The sequence below is a fragment of the Cynocephalus volans genome, chromosome 1 (genome assembly GCF_027409185.1).
Source record: "Cynocephalus volans isolate mCynVol1 chromosome 1, mCynVol1.pri, whole genome shotgun sequence".
In the NCBI taxonomy this organism is placed as follows: Eukaryota; Metazoa; Chordata; class Mammalia; order Dermoptera; family Cynocephalidae; genus Cynocephalus; species Cynocephalus volans.
In genome coordinates, this window is record NC_084460.1 from 172,664,350 (window position 1) to 172,688,937 (window position 24,588).

The window sequence follows — 24,588 nt, forward strand, 5'->3', positions numbered from 1 at the left end:
TAGTACTGTAATATTTCAACCATGTGACCACTTACAAGTTTTATTTTAAATAGTTTAAGAACAGCTGTGATTTAAGTTTCTGCCTATTTTGTGATTGTTGAATGTGCATTACGAACTAGCAGTTTGTTTGAGAGAACATATTATTGGGACTTTTTGTTATAAAAGGCAATATCTGGGGCAGAATCTGAAATGAGGAGGTTGAAGAAAGGAAGCTACATTGTTCCATTTAACAAATTATCAGTAAATTCCCCATGCAAAAATAATGTCTATTTTTAAAAGGTTTTGTTTGAAATGGGTGGGAGGTCAATTGGAGTACTTGGAATAAAGAGAAGAGGAAAAAAAGACTCTGAAGTAAGGGAACAGACCCGCAAGCCAGGAGCCAAAAAATAAAGTATAAAAAGTGTAAGTCCCTAGGGCAGAAATGGCTCATCTTAGTTCGCTTTATGCTCCTATACCGGAATTCCTGAGATAAGGTAATTTGTAAAGAACTGAGATTTATTTCTTACAGTGCTGGAGGCTGGGAAATCCAAGACTGAGGAGTTTGCATCTGGCAAAGGCCTTGTCGCCGCACCATTCCATGGCAGAAAACAGAAGGACAAAAGAGCACACTCAAGAGAGAGAAAGAAACAGAGTGAGAGAGCAGAAGTGGCCAAACTCATTATTTTATCAGGAACCCACTCATGAGATAACCAACCCACTCCTATGATAACAGCATTTATCTATTCATGGGCACTATAATCACCTCTTAAAGGTCCCACCTCTCAACACTGTTGCATTGGGGATTAAGTTTCTAACACATGAACTTTCGGAGAACACATTCAAACCACAGCATGGCTGATGAACTTGAGGAAAGCTGATTCATTTATTCAATTTTAGGTTGTTTCCTCATTTGTGCTGTAATTCTTTGCCACTATAATCAAGCCTTCAGATAAAGTTTTTCATAACAACTTCCAGGCTGATGATACATAAGGAATTAGCGGAGAGATGCTATTTTCCAGCTTTGAATAAACTGATGAGGGCAGGAAAGAGGTACCAGTAGCATGATAGACTCAGAACTAATGAAAGTGAGATAGGCAATGGATATTGAGAAGAATATATGAGCCAAGAGCATCCCGCTTCCATTCCCCTTCACTCCCTTACCCAGGGAAATAAGAGAAAAGGTATTAGGCTGATTGTATCATTTATTGAATTTGTACGGGAGATGCTTGTTTATTAAATTTGTATTTGACAGGACAGGGTAAGCCCAGGAGGCTGAAGGACTTGGCAGTACTCAGCTCATGCATTTCTTTTTCTTGAGGATTCTTGAAATCTTGCCACTTACAATACCTATCATTGAGCATCTTAAAGGTTTCCAAGTACATCTGGATGATCTTTTCTCTTAACTATGGGTTTATGCATGCTTCCTGCTCAAAGTTCCCTGTCAATCAACGAGACAAATACTAAAATTATACAAATCTTGCCTAGCAAATAGGGGGAAGATATTGTGGGATAAAAAATACCAGTTATGTTGTCCTTGGCTGGACCTAACCCACAATAAGCAAGTGCATGCAGGCGGTGAGGGAAATCATATTGGGCATTATGTGAAAACCTGGAGCAGAAAAGTACTGACCACGTTAGGTGACTACTTTAGACCTTTGCCCCTTAAGTTGATGTTTTGGTTTGAGTCTCCCTGATAACATATCCTAAGATGGGAATTTAGACTTGGGTGCAAGTGGTTTATTTTGAGGGAAATCCCAGAAAGCAGGAATGAGGGAGTGAAAAAGTAAGAAGGAGGAAAGAAAACATAAGGCTGTGTTATAAATGAGGGTTTGATTCTGCCAGGCCCTCCGATAATCAAACCAAATGCTCCACAGAATCACTTCCCTCGGGCCGAGCCCGTGGCGCACTCATGAGAGTGCGGCGCTGGGAGCGACGCTCCCGCCGCGGGTTCGGATCCTATATGGGAATGGCCGGTGCACTCACTGGCTGAGTGCCGGTCACGAAAAAGACAAAAAAAAAAAAAAAAAAAAAAATTCATTCAGAATCACTTCCCTCAAGGACAGGAGGCTGAAGCATTTCTCCAACAGCTTCCCATCGTCCTTGGTTAAGGACTGTCCCCAGGGACAGAAATCCCTGCCACTTCCTGTATCCACTTTCTTGAGCCAATTCCCAGGAAACCAGGAGGCAGCTGCCAGCAAGAGATGAATCTGAACTCGCAGGGAATGCCCACCAGTGCTGTGACTGAAATCACAGTGGGCTGAAAGGAAGAGATGCAATGTAGCAAAAGCATCTACCTCAGTTCAGCACCCGAAGCAGCCACCCAGTTCATGTGAGGTCCTTCTTTTCTGTTTCCCCAAACAAATTTGTTAGTGGCAGCCTAAGAGTAGAATTCAGTCTTCCCGTTTCCAGAAAAGTGAAGCTTTTTCTCTTTATCATGCCTCTTCCCAAGAATTCAACCTTCAGCAAATCAACTAACCTATTTATTCAATTACATTATGATGACTACAATTAAAAGATGGATATCTGTCACCGCCTTCAAGAAGTGTATGATCCATTAATAGAAACAGACGCATGAAGAGATCATTTTAAATAACATGATGAGGACAATGAAAGAGGTACATAGATGGGCACAAGACACTAGAAGGGGACAGAGATGGGTCCCTTAGCCCAGCCTGGGGAGTGGGGCTTTCATCAGTGAAGTCACCCTGTAGGGGGCATCATAGCTGCATGAAAGCATAAAAAAGAACATAGCAAGTCAAACCACCCTGCTGTGTGCTTCTGTTTTCCTCATTTGGTCCCTTCCACTTTTTTTTTTTTAACTGACAAGTAAAAATCATATATATGTATGGTGTACAGCATGATGTTTTGACATATGTATACCTTGTGGAATGACTAAATGAAGCTAATGTGCATCTGCATTATTTCACATACTTATTATTTTTTGTGGTGAGAACACTTAAAATCTACTCTCAGCAATTTTCAGGTATAAAACATATAGTTATAAACTGTGATCAGTATAATATACAATAGATCTCTTTATCTTTTCCCCCCTGTCTAAACTGAAATGTTCCATCCAACTTCAGCATCTGATGATAGCTTTCCTTCATAGCAATTTTTGTGTACAATAACACTTTCGTGTTTCATCCCATCAAGACAGATCATTTCTTTTTTACTTCTCTATCCCTAGTAATAACCTAGTAGACTCTCAATATTTGGTGAATGATTTAAAGAATAAATGAATGAGTGATTTCCATAATCTCTTTAAATTTTATAACCTAGAAGAATATCGGGAGCATTTCTTAATAGACAAGGCATAGATTCACGCATTAATGGCAAACAAGGAACCCGGGAGGTCTAACACTGCATTTCTAAGACATTTTATTACTTATGTTTCAGGAAAAATTGTTCTTTTTATATGTATATTCATAATATAAAAAGTATAAGTTTTTAATGGTTTAATTGTAATTATATGGATATTTATAAATATTAAGGCTTTACCCATCACAAACTTCATCTCTGTATAGAAATAGAAGGAAATATGGGAGTCCAGTCACTCCTGTCCAAGTTATTATCTTTATCTCTAATATGTGTTTGTGGTTCCTGGTGCCTGCAAGTGTGTTGTGGGGGTGTGTGGTGGACATGTCCTTCTAATCAGGACTCTTGATGCATTGCTCATAGGCATTTGCTGTTAATTGGCTCTGACTTTGGCAAGTACTGTTAACAGCACAATAGCTTGTCCACATTCCCTGTTCAACAACAGCCATGCACTATAAGGTTAGGTGTTTTATTTTCGTTTTTAATTTTGTATTCTTTAGTAAAGTTTAATTTTTATGTGTGAATTACTATTTAATTTGAATACCAACTAATATACAATGTACTTATCTGTAGGAATAATCCTTGGACAATTGTAAGATCATTTTTGTAGAATTGGTGATGAATTGGTTTAGACACATCTATACTTAGGAGGTCTGAGTGAAGTTATGACTTATCTAAGAAAGTTGCAAAATACTATGTAAGTTTAGGAAAACAGTCTATTTTCATGGAACAAATTAAAGCTAACTAATCCATCTGCAATAGCCAATTTGAAGATTTAATCTTTCCGCAAACGTTAATTGAGTATCTATCAGGGGTCAAACCTTCTGCTACAATGTCAATCCCAAATATTAAGGGCTCACAATTAAGTTTGCTACTTATATTACACTGGAAAACTGGCTGAATCAGGAAGGAAGAAAAGGGATGCCCAAGTTTATTAATATGTTAAATATCTGTGGACATTAGAAATGAGGTCAGCTTCATGCCCCAATAGCTAATACTCTAAAAATCAAAGAAGGATTTAATCTGGGAAACTGATTTTCCTATTTAACAACAAATATATCAATAAAAATTCCAATATGAAGAAAATAGTTTCAAATTTGGTACCTTCAGCCACTCTATTTTTCATTACTTTATAGCAAAATGTCGAAATAGATTTAATTTAAATGACTTGAAAACTTTTTTAGAGTTTATTCTTTTCTAATTCATTGACCTAATATTATAACAAATAATTACATTAATTTTACTGAATTCTTTTTAGCAACAGTGTGATAACCTTAACAGTTACATGAAAAAACACAAAAATAAAATCTAAACAATTAATTGAGTTTAAAGTTTGTGATCAGAACAACCTCATGTCAGTTATATGCAATAACAGAGTTTTGTGCTTAGGATTAAGAACATATCTATGAAATTTTTCAAGTTACTGTGGAAAATATCCTCTCCCAACAATTATTTTCTCCTTAGTATTCTCTTAGCCATTTTTTCTACTTTGCATTATTTTAGGCTAATTTTTGTGTTTTAAGTATAGATAAGCACTTTCTATTTATCAAAAACTCTTCTTTCTCCTCCCTTAATCTCCTCTCTCTCTCTCTCCTTTAGTCTTACATACACACACACCACACACAAAATCCTTTTTTGAGTTCTATAATCAATGAACCATGAAACATTTGTTCTTTGTCACTTCCCTTTTTCACATTTTAGAAAAGGAATGTGATGATATCTGTTCCTACATAAGAAAGTCAGTGGAAATTTGAAGTAAATTTCTAGTTGACTGTCCCTTGTATGCACTTTTTAAAAAAATATCAAGAAAACTGAAGCACACATCAATTTTATACCCTTAGTAATTAGAATCTTACCTTCACTATACTTATACAAAGAAACACTTGTGAATAAAAAGCAACATTTGTAGCCCTTCTCCTCAGTTACATTGAACGTACCTTTAATTGTGGAACTACTGTAGAAAAAAAGTATTCTCCAGTTGTTGACTCAAAATCAAATTCTTTTTTCCAAAGAACTGTTTCATATCTGTTCCTGAAGTAATGAGAGTTCCTCACATCCAAATGACATACAGAAAAAAAGATGTGATTACCAGGAAAAACTAAAAAATTTTTTCAAAACTTTTCTGAGTTCTCTCATTTCTATTTAAAAAGTCACCAAAGTGACAAGACTTCAAATAAGGAAATTCCCCTCTGATTGTAACTTATACTGGGTCAGAGAAGCCTAGAAGAACTGGTACAGCCTGGGAACACAGCCTACGAGGTTGCCACTTATACAGTAATGATTATCCTCCCTATGTAGAAAATATCCTTTAGGACCAACGAGTGTCTATGGGAATAACCTGGACTTCAAAGTGGCATAAAAATTGCCATGCGAATCCTCTTCCTTTCTGTTCTTTTTATCCCCAGCTTCGTAAAATCAACCTATATCTAATCAAGTCATTTTCTTCTACATTTTGATAAACCTAACTACAAAAAGAGACACCGCTCCATTGTTTATTACTGTGTTTATTTACCAACCTCTATAATTTTAAAATTTTTATAAGGGAAAGGAATAGGTCTTCAAAAATATACAGAGTGTAAATAAAAAGGCAGAAGAATGAGAGAAAGGAAACAGAATATTGAGAAAAGTACAACTAGAATTACAATACCTTCATGAAAAGAATGAACCTATCTATAGACCCACTTTTTCTGTAGTTATTTAAAGATTACCCCATGAGTTGAAAGGCGCAAGCCAAAGTGATTCCTTAGAGTAGGAAACATATTAAGACAGTGTTATGCTTACTTTCTTTCAAGTCTGCGACCTTCTAAACTTCAGCTACCCCCAAACATATATTAAAATATCATGAAGCACAGCGTCATCAGTGAATCCCACACCCACACAACTGAATTCACTGTGGCCACCTTCCCCTCCTCCAGGAGGACTTGAGCTATTTAAGATCAGTTTCAGACTTCCCAAGTTCTACCTCTTTGTCCTGAACTCTTTGATGTTTCCAGTACAGAGGCAACCAAGGAAATAGAACGGGTTCAAAAACACAGAAACATATTTTCCCAATGCTGCAACTTCTGTTGCACAATCCCCAAAGTGCAAAAGCCACATCTTGGGATACATGCAAATGCCTCCTATTTGCAAGAATGAAAAGGACTTGGCAAAGGGCAGGGCTGTCACTTTATCACATGCCTTAGTGTTGACACCAACCTTTAGTATCTTGCCATATGGCTGGCATTTAACATATATCCTTTTGATAGAATAAAGGAGTGAATAAATGAAAGCACCATAGCAACACATCAAATAAAGCTAATATTGGAGCCAGAAATATGCCATCTTGGAAACATATTTCCTTTGGATAGATTGATATGAAATACTGATGCTGTTGACTTGTCTCGGTTGTAACTCAGCCACATCTGGCCCTCATCTCTCATCTGGCAAAATTCTTGCTATATGTTTTGTTTTGTTTTTTTAATTTTTCTCTTTTTCTGACTTCAAATTTTTCTCATTATTAAATAATTTATTATATTTTCTGATCAAAATTCATTATATTTTCTGAAATTTGATAAAGAAATTGAGGTCCAAAAACAAAAGTCATTTGCAAAGGCACTGCAGTGACCTACTTACTGAAAATAATTCAAATTATTTTCAATATTCTGGACTTTCAATATTCTGGACTTTCAATATTCTACTATATCGCCACAAATAGTATCATAATTACTATGTGACCACCACGAAGAGGCCTCCCAACTGTCCCTTTCCAGAATAGAATCTTAGTCATTTCTCAACTAGACAATACACAAACAAGTCTATGTACATTGAGATTGAGCTGTATACTAAGTAGGAATAAGGGAAATCAAGTCCTTTTGTTCACATCTATGAAAAATTGCTTCCTTTTTCTGTGGATTTGTACCAAGGAGGTTGTTTTGTTTGTTTACTGAATCTACCATTTACTTCAAATTTAGTTTGGATTTTCTCAAGACAAATCATGAAAGCTTAAGAAAGCTTTGCTTGACACCACATAAAACAAAATGTTTCCTCAACATAGAATTCACCACTCAAGGATTTTTTTTCTAATTAACTGCACTAATAAGATTGTAGTGGATTTTAATACAAACAATTATATTCAGAATTAATACCATTCTTCAAATTGTGGGTTGTAAAATGTTTGCTAAATATCCCATTTAGTAGTTCCATTAAAAAACATTTCCTATTCATTTATTAACCAAAGTTATGAAGAAACATATTAAATGAGATTAAGTTCAAGTGCCAAATAAAAGGAAAAAAACATTTGTTTAGCATGTTTGTTCTATATAACCCTCGATATTTAAATCTCATATTCTAATTTTATCTATTAATATTATTAAATAAACAGCCTAACAATAAATACAAATTCCCAAGTAAGCATTACACCACTCTAGAGTGTAATGCTCTTACTACTCTGATGTTTATCCATATTTTGCATTTCATTTACGACACTGACATTTTTTAAAGTGGACACAGTAATTAGTTATCAAGTATTTGAGTCTTACACAAGCAATAAAAATTTGGGTGCTATCTAAAGTACATATAAGGTACTGGAGAATAGTGTTTTCACACAATTCAAAGGCAGATATTAATATGAATGGTACAGTCTAAAAGAAATAGAGAAAAGGTAGAGGTTCTTGTTGGCTGAAAAAATAATAAAATTCAAGAAAGGGGTGAATGGGGGCTGGCCTGTGGCTCAGTTGGTTAGAGCACAGTGTTACACTCCCAAGGTCAGGAGTCCAGATCTCCCTACTCAGAAAATAAAAGTAAATAAAGTATTTAACTTAAAAAAAGGGGTGGGGGGAGGGTGTGAAAGTTGAGTTTATCTGCTGAAGACAGTGAGAAGGTAGCATGGACTCTAGGGAGCTAAGGGTTTTATAGGTTCCATATTTGGAAACACAGAGGTTGAGTACAAGTTAAAAATTCAGAGCACAGATGAAGTTGTGATGCTTTTCACCAACAAGGTTATGGTGAAAACACTAAGTAATGAACCCTGTAAAGAAATTAGTGTCAAAAAGAGAAGAGAAAGCTAAGGACTAATCCTTGGGAAACTCCAATGACTGGGATGTGGGAGGGAAGAGAGATAATACCAGTGAAGAAAAAATTGAGGATGTTGTGGTGACACAGACAAGAGATTTTACAAAGAAGTGGTTCTCAACAGAATCACACGCAACTGAATAGCCCAAGAGCTGTAGGATTTTAAAATGCCATTGATTTTCACTGGAAATGTACCGCCAACGACCTGTTTCAGGAGGCTAAGATTCAATTTCAAAGTTTACAAACAAAACAGACACAGTAATGAAAGAATGAGGGTGAGTATAGACCACACATTGAAAGACTTGGTCGTGAAAAGGAAGGAAATAAATTCAAAGTTCAATAAATAGGGATCAAGATCCAAAGAAAAATGTTGATTTGTTTAAAGTAAGTGACTTCTGGTCATGACTGATAGTAGGAAAGATTTTTAAAAGAGAAGTCTAAAAACCCTAAGGAGGGTGGGGTGTGGCAAGGTATGGAAGCAATGTCTGAAGAGCCACAATCAAGGATGGGTCCAGAAGCAGAGAAGAAAGGTTAGCTAGGGCCGAGCCTGTGGTTCACTCGGGAGAGTGCGGCGCTGGGAGCGCAGCGACGCTCCCGCCGCGGGTTCGGATCCTATATAGGAATGGCCGGTGCACTCACTGGCTGAGTGCCAGTCACGAAAAAGACAAATAAAAAAAAAAAAAAAGGTTAGCTATAGGGATTAGAATAGAAACAATAGTGGCTAACATTTATTGAGCAGTCATTATGTGCAAAGAACTGTTCTAAATGCTTGAGGTACATTATCTCCTAAATATACGAACAAAAATCTTGCATGATAGACAACATTCCCACTCCACCTATAAGGAAATCGGAGCTAAAAGAAATTAAGTAAATTGCTCAAAATCACCTGAAAAGTATGAGTCAGTGTCCAAACACAGACTTATCTGACTTTGAGCTCATCCTTTGAAAGTTTCTATTTCTGATTAATTGACAGTGTCAATAGGTATAAGAGTACATTTCTGACTTGATTTGACTGGTAGCCGTTATAGTCTTAAAACTAATCTACAAACTCACATTTGTAACCCCCCAAGTTTCTGATACTAAAAATGTAAATTATTCATCCAACGTTTGCTGCATATATTGTGCTCAGAGGAGGCTATAGACAGAAAGGGATAGACTCTCATTTCTACAGCAGTCTTCCCCTAATGAGGAGAAACCTTTTGATTTCCTTGAGCATAATGTACAAATAGAGAGAGAAATTCTATAAAGCTTTTTTCAGTAATTATTGTTCAAAGAGCAAAAAGAAAAAAATCCTTTTCTACCATGCCCCCTCTTTGTGGATATCGAAGTGGTGTGTAAACCTTGAATTTATACCTACCTCTCTCCCTGTCCACCTCTAACCACACTAAGCCCTATCTCAGTGAGGAGCATGAAGAACAAAAGTTATCATTAGACTGTTATTTCAATCACTCTGTTGCTAAGTTCAAAGGATGCTTTTCAGTCTTTTCTCGCTTCTCTGGAGACTCTGAAGCTGACCCACACACCCCTTCTGGAATTTCTCACCTCCCTTTGCCTGTTGACTATAGCCATCCGTAGATTACCTTCTACCTACCTGTTTCCTACTCTGTACTTTTCACAGGATCCTCTTCCTCTAGCCATCCTTTAAATGTTGGAACTTTCTCTACTCATCTTCTTTTTCCTTTTTCACACTGTACCTGAAAAATCTCATCTAGGAAGATAGCCGGGGCAGGTGCCCGACTCAGTGCTGTTTGTGTATCTGGGTAACATTTGTCAGTCACCCATTGCAGAAGCAGCATTCAGAAAACTTGTAACTGATCTAAACATTTCAGATAAATGGAGGATAGACAGTGCAGCGACACCCACATGGAACACTGAAAACCCTCTTGATTACTGAGGGCAAAACAGCATGAAGAAGTACGGTTTTCACGTGAGTCCCACTGTCCAGCAGGTTATTGGAGAAGACTTCACCACATTTGATTATATACTCTGTATGGATGGAAGCAATCTGAGAGATCTGAATAGAAAAAGTAATTAAGTTAAGAACGACAAAGCTAAAATTGAACAACTTGGGATCTATGATTCACAAAACATCTTTTTATTGAAGATCCTTGTATTAGTCAGGGTTCTCCAGAGAGACAGAATCAATAGGATATGCTGTAAATATACGAGAGGGGATTTATTAAGGGAATTAGCTCATGCGATTGTGAAGAGAAGTCCCATGATAGGCCATCTGAAAACTGGATGCCAGTAGAGTGGCTCAGGTCCAAGTCCGAAGGCCTCAAAACCAGCGAAGCTGATCGTGGCCTTGGTGTACGTCTTGGTACCCAAAAGCTGAAGAGTCTCGAGCTCTGATGTCCACAGACAGGAGAGAAGAGTGTATGTATCCCAGCTCCAGCAGATAGAGAGAGAGCTTCACCTTTTTCTGTGTTTTTTGTTCTCTCCAGGCCCTCAGTGGATTGGATGGTTCCGCCCGCATTGAGGGTGGGTCTTTCCCACCCAGTCCACTCAGACTCTCATACTAATCTCTGCTGGAAACACCCTCTCAGACACACCTGAAAAGACAGCATTACCAGGTTTCTCAGCGTTCCTTCATCTAATGAAGTTGACACCTAGAATTAACCTTCACAATCCCTATCATGAAAATGACTGACTTTGAGATGGTGCAACAGCAGAGTGTCAGGTGCTGCAGGGCATTCCTGGAGAGGGTGCACTGAGCCTGGACCCTCTGCTGCAGGCTGGCTCTGCATGTAGGCTCTGCATTTCTCAATTAATGTGCTAAAGTGTAACAGAGCTCCATAGCCAAGGCCCCACATGTTTCTTCAGCTCACTGTTACTCATCTTAAAAAATAGTTATAGATGGAAATCAGTTGTGTTTGGCAGAAGAATAAATAAAAATCTTTGATTTGGACTGTTTGTGATATACATTAAGTGTTCTTATAGTGGCTGAACCTCCCACTTTACCCCAATTACAAAAATAGTGGGACAAACAATACGTAGAACAACAAAATAGAACACACTGAAGCAAAACTTCACTTGAAGGCCCAGGTCAACACCTGAGCCCACTGAGACTTAGACAATCTAGTCTACCTCTTCAGTAACTCCGTGTGGATAGCTTAATGAAGGACAGGTGCCCTCTGCTCACCTGTTTGATACCACTCTATTTTTGCTCACAGTCTAGATTAGAAGTGTTTTAATTCACACACACACACACCCATGGTGCACAGTTGTATATTTAAAATATAGGAGAGACAGAAAGATTTATGGAATTAATACTAAGGACCTTTAATACTTCTTGATCTTTGCTTATCTAGATTATTTCATGAGAAGGGCAGTTTGTTTGCTCCCATTGGAACTACTTTGCCTCTGAAAATTTAATTTAGTTATCTCCAGAAAGAAGGACATTTGTATGCTGGTTTATCATATGGTCCATTGAAAAGTATGTCTGTTTTTTAAAGCACATATAATCCAAATGTCAAATATAAATTGGCTTAGGTGGGAAAAAATAATTTAAAAAGTTGGAAGAAGTTTCATTATGTTGGTTTTCATTATATTGATATGTTAATAAGTATTCTTTCATCAGCATTTAATAAATTTATGGGCAAATATAAGTAATTTCTGTGTACTTTGAGATAACTAATCTTAAGTTTACATATGTCAAAAAAGATTGTTTTCAAAATAAACTGGAGTTATAAAAAAAAATCTCATCCTTGCTAATGACTTAAATGACCATTTCTATGCTTCCAGAAGCATATCTTTAGCTTGGACCATTCTGCTAGCTCCAGGTCCACATATACAACTCTATGCTCCCCCATCTGGGTGTCCTGTAGAGGTTCCCCATCATTTCCCCAGTAACCTTTTCCTCCTATGTAGCTATTCCTTAATGAAATGTTCAATCGAAACAAATTTGGCAATTAATTTTTAGAGTTTTTTCCTTCCTTATTTATCTCCTCTTCACATTCAATTCAATCACTAAATTTAGGAAATTCTGTTCCCAAATGTCCCTCAAATCTTCTCTTTCTCTTCATCTGCATTATCACCATGTTATTTGGGGATTCATCTTGTCTTTCATAGTTTACTTCTTAACAGCAAAATCTGGTTTCCCTGCCTTCCAGTCTTGGTCACTTCAAATCTAATCTACATGCAGCTTCCAAAGTGGTATTTCTAAAATTTAAATCTGATCGTGTCACTCATTCATGAACTCTTCAAAATCTTTCTACTGATTTATGATGAAAAATCTAGTCCTCCGAAGTTGGCTGACTGTTACTCATCCATCACAATCACCTTCTCCAGGATGCCCTACCGCATCCTGCCAGTCCAGCTTAGGTTCCTCCCCATATTCTCTTAGAGTCCATGCTTTCCTCCACCATAACCTGCTTGATTGATTACTAACAGGTTTACCAGTATGATTAGAATTTCAGCCCCTTAAAGGCAAAAATAATAATAATAATAATACCTGAAAGCTGTAGAGCAGATTAGCTAAGAGCATTCGGATTTGAAATGAAATAAAGTTTGAATTTGAATTCCGAAAATTTTACTTAACAATCGTTTGTGTTTGGAGCCAGGCAAGCAGGTGCACTTTTTTGAATTCCAGCCTCTGTATCCGTAAAATATATTCAATAATATCTTCTTTAGAATTATTAAAGATAGAAATGAAATAGTACATAATAAGGCCTTGGCATAGTGCCTGAAACATGGTAAAATTACAACATTGTTTTACACCCTAACTAGTACACTAGTAGGTATTTAAAAGGTATATACATTTCCTTGTTGGGAGCAGTGCCAGATGAAGTTATGAGGCACTGGACAGCAGACAGAGAACCAGTGGAGACTTCTGCACTGTACTGACCCTAGAAGGAAAGAGTGACTGCAGCCTGGGTGAGAGGCTGTTGCAAAGTCTCAAGTTCAGTTCTAAGGAACACACTTTGATGAAGGTTTTTGCTTTTATCCCATAATAAACCATTCCTTTCTAGCTCAGTCCTTCTCTGATCATCCTAAAAATCTACATCCCATAGTATGCAAGAGGTTATTTGTCAGGGATAAGAAACACAACCCTTCAAATACAACCTTTGCTCCCAGTTCTGAGATTTTGTCCTTGGGGCTCTAAACCAGAGATACTGTCTTCTTATTGACTCTTGATGTGATCTCTGTGCTCAGCCGTCACCCTTGGCAAAGTTCCAAAAGGCTCTGGACCCTACTGATATCTGGTACTAAGGATAACACATGAAAAAGATAAAAATATCTCCTCTAAATAAACTAAACAAACATTACAAAAGGAAAGGTAGTTCTATCCCTACCTTTCCTTTTGTAGTGTAATAAAAATTGTCCGTAGATAAGAAAATGCAAGATATTAGAGTGCTATAAAAAATTGCTGTTCAGAAATAAAGATGAATCTTCTGATTTCAGATCATTACTGCTTATGTTCAGCTCAATCTTGTTAAAGCCAATGAAACAGCCTGTGAAAAATAAAATAAATGCCTTTGTAACATTCTCCAGTGTGCTCTCTATGCCCTAGCAGAATATTTTTCTAAAAACACTTGTTCATACAGCTACAGGGCTGAAGTCTTTTCATAGGGAATGAGACGTGAGGTCTAAGCCAATGGGTTTTATAGCTGCACAACTAAATTTTGAAGTGTTGCCAGAGGTAATCTCTTTGATTGTCCATTAACAGCAGGAGCTCAGATTAATTCCTTCTGAAAGGAAAAGGGAAAATCCAGATGAATGACTTCTAAATGCCTCTGGATTGCAAAGAATGAAGTTTGCTTGTGTGTTTACACTGCTTGTCCAAGATAAGATGCATTTAATGACATGTATTTCTATATTTCATACTGCATTGAAGCACCATCTATTTGTCCTGCTTGGCTAGTGGTTTGCATAGCCAGTCCAATTGGCCAACATCAAATACATTTCCCCTGCAGAAGCCAAGTTTCACAAGTGAAAGATCAGCCTCTCCTCATATTTGTCTTTATAGTTTTCAGGGGAAAAAAAAAAAAGAAAAAAACCCTCATATACATTATCCCATTTAATTCTTGTCTTGGTCAGAGATTGTTCAGTGGTGAGGATAAAAGTTTTCCCAAATGAGAGCAAATAAAAAGATTTTTATTGGAAGACTAGAAAAAGAAATTTCATGGATATTCATAGGTAAGAAATAAAGTGCAGCAGGGCCTCTGAGATACAGACGGGGAAATGGAAATTCAGAAACTGAAGTCATTTCTCTTGGTTGATATGATTTCTCACCTCCTTCTCTGCAGTAGAATTCACAGCCTGATTTCTGGTCCAATCCATTGTGTCCATTCCTTCCACTCACGTGAGTAAATGCCATGAATCATATCAAAGTTTGCAGGAAGATACTGCTTTTGGCTATGTCCTCTGTAAAGGAATTATAAGTGCAGTAGGTTCTTGAAGCTTCATGAACTCCTCCACCTTTGTTTAGTGCATGAGGCCTTATTACCCTTGATCAAATGGCAGGTTTCCTCCAACTAGTCCACAGCTTCCAGATGGAAGATGGACACATACAGAAATGGGGAAGAAAGAAGAACCAACATTCTAGTCAGCAAACTCAACCAAAGTCAGCCTCTTCAATGAATTGATGGTAAAAGAAGTGTTTCCTGGGAAACAGAAGAGATAGGGAAATCTCCCTTTGTGAGGTATTGAACCATAAGAAAATGCTGTTTTGTGGTCAAAAAATGGTCAAATAGCATCAATTATATGTGTTCCAACTTAATAAAAAGGAATAACCAGACAAGTCATCCTAATTAATACTACTACAGACCTTAAAATTTTGTCAATTATTTATGTACTTGAATTAAAACATCCTGTTTTTCACCTCTTTTCAATGCATTTATTTTGCAGGACAAACGAAATTTTCTCAATTTCCTGAGTCTATATTTTTCTTCCACTTAATCAAAAATATCCAGAGAAACTGGTTATGGACCTGTCAGAGGTTATTTTCCCTTAATCCCATTTCATTAAAAACCAGTCAGCTCTTTTGTCTAAAACAAAAATGCATGCTCAGAAACAAATACAGTCACTGAAAGCCCTAATGTCCAGGATAAATCCAATAATAAAAAAAGAAGGGAGTGGAGGTTGGAGTGATCACAGGGTTCTTGTTATCTGCCCCCGTGCCCCACCCCAGCCTTAAGGAGGTATAAAATACAGTGCGAAAGACTAAAACCGGCGTGACCTTGTTTCAGTTCCAACTTCTTCCACCTACTTCTTTTGCAATCTTAGGCATGTCGATAAATCAAATGAGCCTCTCTGGCCACACATGTAAATTGAGGCATGAAAGTACTTCTGAGATAGGGTTGATGCATGGTTGATTGAGACCATGCATTCATTCACTGAGCTTCTGTTGCTTTGCTAGGACAGAGATACAATAGTGTGTGAAAAGAAAGACACAGGCCCTTTGACCTCTTGGCATTTATAATCTGGTGGGGGACACAAACAATAATCAAAGGATTATATAAATAAATCCCAATTAGAGTAAGTTATCTGAAGTAGAATAGTGCTCTAAGAATGGCAGATAGGGAGAGGAACAAGTAGCAGAAACAGGAACAAGGAGATGAAAAAAGACGTGTGCGGTCTAAATGAAGAGAAGCCTGAAGTGAAATGGGGATGGATGGAGTGGTAGTTAGCATCCAGAAATTACAACTAAGTCAGGTTTTCCAAGCAGGGGTTTTTGAACGTTATCCAATGAACATGAGGAACCATTAAATACTCTTAGAAGAGTAATAATATGATGAGGCTTGAAATTTAAAAATACCAGCATAGCTACTATGTAGATAAGAAAATTACAAGGGTATCAGAAGGATGTGGGGAGTTAGTTGTCCAGGTGGCAGCCTTGCATTAAGTGGAGTAAAAATGGTAAGTCTTGGTGGGTTGGATTTGGAGCATGAAGGAGAAGAATAAGGGATATCTTGTAACAAGATACAAGTTGCAAACACTAAAAAATAAATACAAGATATACGTGATGGGAGGGTCTGGAAGACTGTGAATGTGTTTTGGGACATGCTGAATATGAGATGCCTCTGAGACATACAAGTGGAGGTCATCAAGTAGGCATATAATTATTCAGGTCTGTAGCTCAGTGGCAAAGCCTGGACTACACATACAAATTTTTGAGTCCTGTGCAGTATCTGTGGTAACTAAGGATTTGCACGAGTGTGTATGAGATGTCCTAGGGAGGGCTCATACAGTGTGAAGAGGAGAGAGACAAAAACTGAGCTTGACCCAGAAGAAGACTGATTGTGCAAAGGAATCAGAGTTGGAATGTCCATGGAGGTAGGAGAAAACCAGGAGACAATCATGGTAAAAGTCCAACATTTTGAAAAGGAGGCCATGTTCAACATAGCTGAGTGTTTTGAATCAGGTAAGATGAGGACCACAAGGGATGTCAAGCTCTGTGCCAGGCACACACCAGTCACTCAACGAATGATGCAAAAAGTCAGTGCAAGTTGGCTGAACTCTTAGCCACAGAATATACTAGCTGAGATCCTGCTGCTGATCTTCCTGAGTAAAACAGAAAGTGAAGCCCAAAGAAGAGGGTTTGATGTTCCCTTCACTTGAAATTCATCTTTTTCAATAAGCCCTTTGGGATCTGTCCAGCCCCTCATCTGTCTAAATTTTGCTCAGGCATGACATTCTTTAACTAATATTTATTAAGATTTACTGTCTCAAGCACTATTCTAAATGCTTAAATGTATGATATCAGTCAACTCTCACAACAATCCAATGTAGAAGGTTTAATCACTACCCCCATTTTGCAGATGAGAAAAACAAGGCACAGAGAGGTTAAGTTTCATGCCTGGGCCACATATCTAAGTGAAGTAGCAGAGTAGGGATTCAAGCCCAGGCATTCTGGTCCCAGAATGTGTGCTTTCATCATCTCATCATCTCTGCAAAGCATTCCCCAACAGCCCCAAGCAAACCTCACTGTCTTTCCCCCATGCTCCTGTGGCACTTGACACAAACATCTTTTATGAAACTTGCTATCTGTTTGCATAAATGTCTAGAGAAGTACTGTCCAATAGAAATCTAATGTGAGTGATAAATATGAGCCAAATACACGATTTGAAATTTTATAGTATCCACATTTGGAAAAATCAAAAAGAAACAGGTGGAAATAATTTTAATGATACATTTTATTGAACCCAATTGTAATGGTTAATTTTATGTGTCAACTTGGCTACACTATTGTGCCCAGTTGCTTGGTCAAACAGCAGTCTAGATGGTGCTGTGAAATATTTTTGAGATGTGATTAACATTTAAATCAGTAGACCTTGAGTAGAGCAGATTACCCTCCATATTGTGGGTGGGCCTCATCCAACAAGTTGAAGACCTTAAAAACTGAGGTTGAACACTAAAACCTTGCCTGTGTTAATTTGATAGGGCTCTTATAACAAAATAATACAGAGCGGATGATTTAAACAACAGAAATTTATTTCCTCACAGTTCTGGAGGATAGAAGTTCGATGTCAAGTGTTGGCAAGTTTGGTCTCTCCTGAGGCCTCTTTCCTTGGCTCGCATATGGCCACCTTCTTGCTGTGTTTCACATGGACTTTCCTTTGTGCACATCCCCACTGTCATATTAAATTATGCCCCCACCCTTACAATCTTGCTTAATTTTAAATAACTCTTCAAAGGCCCTATCTCCAAATATTGTCACATTGGAGATTAAATCTTTAAAATATGAATTTGGAGGAGGATACCATTTAGTCCATATCAACCACTGCCTGAGTTACCAGACTGCCTGATCTGCCCTGCAGATTTTGGACTCAAAACTGCAACATCAACTCTTGTCTGAATCTCCAGTCTGCTGGCTTACTCTACAAATTTCATAATATCCAGCCTCACAACATAATCACATAAGCCAATTCCAATGCCTTGAAATAAATGCCTTTCTCCTTTCTCTCTCTGTCTCTGTGTGTGTGTGTGTGTGTGTGTGTGTGTGTGTGTGTGTGATCTCCTATTAGTTCATTTCTCTGGAGAACCCTAACAACACCAATATATCCAGAATGTTATCATTTCTACATGAAATCAATATAAAAACTACTAACAAAATATTTTACATTCTTTCTTCATACTAAGTCTGTAAAATCTTGTTTGTATTTTGTACTAATAGCACCTCTCAATCTGGACTGGCCATATTTCAAATGGTGATTACTGCATGTGGCTAGTAGCCATCATGTTGTACTATGAGGGTCTAGAGCAGAGCATTGAGGTGAAGTGGAAAGAGTTGAATGCCATGCTGTCACTGAGACTCGTTGAATGCTAGCTACAATTTCTACACTCCTAACTGGAGGACTTCCCTGAACCTCAGTTTCCTCATACATAAACGAGGGATAATAGTACTGTATTAGTCTGTTTCTGTTGCTTATAACAAAATACCAGAAACTGGGTGATTTATAAAGAAAAACAAGATTTATTGCTTACAGTTTCTGAGGCTAGGAAGTCCAAAATCCATCTGGTCATGGTGATAGTGACCCAGGGGTCTCACTTTGCAAGATGGTGGAAGCAGAGAGAACAGAGAGAGAGAGACTAACCTCTCATGCACTCTCTTTTTAAAGCCCTTGGAACCACTCCCATGACCACCATTATTAATCCATTCACTGTGGCATGGCACAGTCCTACAATCTAATCACCTCTTCAAAGCTCCACCTTTCAATTGCCATAGTAGGATTTCCCACCTTCAACAGTTAACAACGGGAATTAAGCCTCAATGAGGCTGGGGGCTCATCCAGTCTATAGCAAGTACCTACCTTGGGGAGCTGTTATGAAGATTCACTGGAAAGCTCCTAACAGAATGCTTGGCAAAGTGCAGTTGCTCTATAAAAATCAGGCACTTTTCTTTTCTCTTAGTCTTCATATCTGTTTTCCTACCTTCTGTCTTCAAGGAAAGAGTCTGTTTGTTTCATCTTTGTTTTCTCAGCCTGGTACACTTGTAGGTACTCAATATATGGTTGGGGAATTAATTAATGGTCTTATGTTACCACAGTAGAGTATATCCATTTATTGATTTGTATTTTCCTTTAATAAATCATCCTTTAAAACATTTTGGCAGGACTTGCAACTGGTGGAGCTGTTGACATTGCAGTAGGTGCTCTAGTGGAGAGATGAGTCAAGGTTTAGTTTGGGGATCTGAAAGCAGAGCCTATTAAGCTAAAGGAAATGTGGTGGCATCACAAATAAAACAAACCAATCAAGATGTACCACAGACATTTCTGACATAAGAGTACATCGAGTTTTTAAATTCAGGTACTGAGGATAAATTTGACAAGTGTTAATGAGATGGGATGTATCCTCATTAAAGAAAAAAATAGGAACACATTTGTCCTGAGTCACAAAAAAAAAAAAAAATCTAGTTTAAATGAAAATATTTTCCCTTGCCAGTGAGTACATTTGCAAAAGTAAAATTTTCTGGTAACATGCCATATTGTGAAGAGATCTAATGTATTAGTCAGGCTTCTCCAGAGAAACAGAACCAATAAGATGTGTGAGTGTGTGTGTAAGTGTACATGAGCAAGTCTTCAAAACGTTCATGAAAAGATTCATATTGTCTTTCAATTCTATTTTTCCATAAACTTTTAGAAGTACCCCCATATATATATATAATTTATTACATGGAAATGGCACACATGATCATGGAATCCCAAGATCTGCACTCAGCAAGTTGGAAACTTAGGAGAGCCCATGGTGTAGTTCCAGTCCCAAGACTGGCATGGTGAGACCCAGGAAAAACCAATGTTTCAGTTAAAGCCCAAAAGCAGGAAAAAACTAATGTCTCATTTTATTTATATATATATATATATATATATTTTTTTTTTTTTTTTTTTTTTTTTTTTTTTAAAGATGACCGTTAACAGGATCTTAACCCTTGGCTCGGTGTTGTCAGCACCACGCTCAGCCAGCGAGCCAACCAGCCATGCCTATATAGGATCCGAACCCGTGGCCTTGGTGTTATCAGCACCACACTGTCCCGAGTGAGCCACGGGCCAGTCCTTAACGTCTCACTTTAAAGGCACTCGGGCAAGCGGAGTCCCCTCTTATTCATGGGAGGATCAACATTTTGCTGTATCCACAGGCCTTCAACTGATTGGGTGAGCCCCAGCCACGCCATGGAGGCCAATCTGCTTTACTCTATTTATCAATTTAAATGTTAATCTCGATCAGTGTTTAGGAGTTGCAACATGGCGGCGGCTGCGGCAGCTGGCGCGGAGTAGCTGAGGTGGAAAAGGCGGCCACTGGGCCTCAGGCAGCCGGGAAACTTGTGGACCTTCCTCTTGCCATCTCTTAAGGGAGGACCGCTGCTGCTGGCCGGTCGTGGGGGGTGACTGCCACTTTGCCCCCGGCAGGAGAGGCTGCCTCATTTACAGGCAACAGCTTTGAAGTATGGAGCAGGAAAAGAACTGTTTCTTAGCTGCAAAAGCGAGTCTCGAAACAGGGAACACGGCGCCAGGGCTGCTGTGGATGCAGCCAGGATCCCGGAGGCCGGGGCTGCGCTGAAGGCGGCCAGCGGCTCTATTCAGGATTCGAGGTTTCAGGCCGGCATTAAAGAAGATTCCTGGGAGCGCCCGAGCCGCGCCGCGACTGAACAGCCCGAGGCGGCAGCAGCCGAGAAGACGGAAGGCGACAAACCAGAGACAGAGAGCGAGCACCCGACCTGGCACAGCACTGTGAGTGACCCCCTGGTCCAGCTCTGTTCGGGGGGCGGATGCCCACCTGGCTCCCGCCTGCACCACCAGGCCACTCACTGCCCCGGTGCTGCCTCCATTTTCCCAGGTGCGGGCAGCTCCACCCTGCTCGGCCATCACTGAGCCCTCCCACTTGCTTGGCCTGGCGCACGGCTTTCCGGAGCCTGCGGACCGGCCTCCTCTCCCACTCCCTCCCCAGATCTCTGGTGGGGCTGGTGGCATGGGGCATCCCCGGCCAGTGTTGGGAGGGCAAGGAAGTACGGGAGGGCCGACTGTCACTCCACCACACCCTGGACTCCGGCCCCCAGTAAGCTTCCCGTTACTGGGAGGCAGATACCATCTCTGCGGCCACCAGTTTGGAAAAAAGCCTAACGAATTTCTGGTTGGGAATAGTGTGGTAGGAGAGTTCCCAGGTCCGCTTGAACCTGCCGGAGAGCAGGCTGCAGGCGGGCGCTAGGCTCGGTTTATACCGGGGGGGATACAAAGGTGAACAAGACCCGAGAAAGATCTACACAGTGCTACAAAGGCACCCAGAGTGACCGGTCGTCTGTGCCTAGCAGAAACCTGGTAGACTTCCTGGGCGAGGCGGTGCCGAGCAGGGTCTTGAAGGCCCAGCTGATAGACGAGGGGTGCAGAAGACACGCCCCAGCCCAGCACAGTGCGCAAAGAGGGGGGAGACGTGCGGCCAGGAGGCGGAGACTCGACAGAAACCACACCCCCGGTGGGGTCGCCACTGCACGATCTAACAGCCTGGGCCAGAACACACAGAACGGGGAGAAGTCCTGCACAGGAAGTGAAAGCTCAACAGAGATCACACACCCTGTGGTACGTGATCCACCAGCCCAGCAGAGTCCAAGCTGACCAGAAAGGTGGCTCCCCGGAGAAGCCCAAGACCCGAGGCAACCACACACACAAGGCACTAGAGGCCAACTGAGCAGTCACTGAGGGAGCCATACGAAATTGGCAACCACAGCAACATCCTAGTTAGTCATTAATCTCAAACCAGTGGTCTGTGCAACCCCCTGCCACAATGAATAAACACCAAAAAAAAAGATACCAGAAATACAAAAAAATCAAGAAAGTACACCACCAAAAGTTAATAAATCTCAAACTCTAGATCCTATAGAACAAGAAGCCCTTGAAATGACTGACAAGGAATTTCGAGTGATAATTCTAAGGAAACTGAATGAGATACAAGAAAACTCAGCTAGACATCATGATGAAATGAGGAAAAGTATACAGGATCTGAAAGAGGAAATGTACAAGGAAATCAATGTCCTGAAAAAAAATGTAGCAGAACTTGCTGAGCTGAAGAAGTTATTCAGCGAAATAAAAAACACAACGGAGAGTTTAACCAGCAGGCTTGTCGAAGTTGAAGAGAGAACCTCTGAACTTGAAGATGGGCTGTTTGAAATAACACAAGCAGACAAAAAGAAAGAAAAAAGAATCAAGGACATGGAAGAAAATCTGAGAGAGATATCAGACAACCTCAAGCGCTCAAATATCCGAGTCATGGGTATTCCAGAAGGGGAGGAAAATGGAGATTCCATTGAAAACATATTCAACAAAATAGTGGCAGAAAACTTCCCAGGTATAGGAAAAATCACAGATCTTCAGATCCAGGAAGCTCAACGATCTCCAAACGTATTCAACCCAAAAAGGCCTTCTCCAAGACATGTCATAGTCAAACTAGCAAAACTCAGAGACAAAGAGAGAATCTTAAAAGCTGCAAGAGAGAAGCGTCAAATCACCTATAAGGGACCCCAATCAGATTAACATCAGACTTTTCATCACAAACCCTAAAAGCTAGAAAGGAATGGGATGATATTTTCAAAATACTAAAAGACAAAGATTGCCAGCCAAGAATACTCTACCCTGCAAGGCTATCCTTCCGAAATGAGGGGCAAATAGTATATTTCTCAGACAAACAAAAACTGCGGGAGTTCACTACCACACGACCACCCTTACAAGAAATCCTCAAGGGAGTACTGGGCTTGGTTCCTGAAAAATACCTACCACTGCCATAAAAACCCAAGAAAAATCTAAACCCGCTAGTATAATAAAAATGGCATTCATGAAGAGAAAACAAGCTAACAAAAACACTATCTACAACCTAAGGAACCACCAAACAAAGAAAGCAAACAGTAAATCAGAAAGCAAGGAACAAAAGAACCCTAAGACAACCAAACAACCAATAAAATGCTAGGAATAAATCAACACCTTTCAATAACAACTCTTAATGTAAAAGGCTTAAATTCCCCAATTAAAAGACATAGACTGGCTGACTGGATCAAAAAGCAGGACCCAACTATATGCTGCCTACAAGAGACCCACCTCACCCATAAAGATTCAAACAGACTAAGAGTGAAAGGATGGAAAAAGATTTACCATGCAAACAGAAAAGAAAAACGAGCTGGAGTAGCTATTCTTATATCTGACAAAATAGACTTTAAACTAAAAACCATAAAAAGAGACAATGAGGGACACTACTTAATGATAAAAGGACTGATCCATCAAGAAGACATAACAATCATAAATATATACGCACCCAATGTTGGAGCAGCCAGATTTATAAAACAAACTCTATTAGACCTAAAGAAGGAAATAGACACTAATACCATAATAGCAGGGGACCTGAACACCCCACTGTCAATATTTGACAGATCATTTAGGCAAAGAATCAGTAGAGAAACACAAGATCTCAACAAGACTCTAGACCAATTGGAATTGGCAGATATCTACAGAACATTCCACACAACACCCTCAGAATATTCATTCTTCTCATCAGCACATGGATCATTCTCCAGGATAGATCACATATTAGGTCACAAATCAAGTCTCAATAAATTCAAAAAAATTAGAATTATCCCATGTATCTTCTCAGACCACAATGGATTAAAACTAGAAATTAATAACAAATGAAACTCTGGAAACTATACAAACACATGGAAATTAAACAGCATTCTACTTAATGACATATGGGTCCAAGAAGAAATCAACCAGGAAATCAAAAAATTTATTGAATCTAATGAAAACAATGATACATCATACCAAAACCTGTGGGATACTGCAAAAGCAGTATTGAGGGGAAATTTTATTGCATTAAATGCTCACTTCAGAAGAATAGAAAGATGGCAAGTGAACAACCTAACACTTCACCTTAAAAACTAGAAAAACAAGAACAATCCAAACCTAAAGTTAGCAGACGGAAAGAAATCATTAAGATCAGAGCAGAACTGAATGAAATTGAAAACCAAAAAACAATTCAAAAGATCAACGAATCAAAAAGTTGGTTTTTTGAAAAGATAAATAAAATTGACAAACCATTAGCATGGCTAACAAAAAAAAGAAGAGAGAAGACTCAAATAACAAAAATTAGAAATGAAAAAGGTGATATTACAACTGATTCATCTGAAATACAAGGAATCATTCGAGACTACTATAAACAACTATACGCCAACAAATTAGAAAATCTGGAGGAAATGGATAAATTTCTGGACACACACAAGCTCCCAAAACTGAACCGTGAAGATGTAGAAAATTTGAACAGACCAATAAC

At 39.0% G+C, this 24,588-nt stretch overlaps 1 pseudogene; it reads left to right on the forward strand.

The window, feature by feature from the left end:
- LOC134363791 (low molecular weight phosphotyrosine protein phosphatase-like) overlaps nt 1–11,057 on the forward strand; it is a 171,171-nt pseudogene extending 160,114 nt beyond the window's left edge.
- Nucleotides 11,058–24,588: the final 13,531 nt, after the last annotated feature.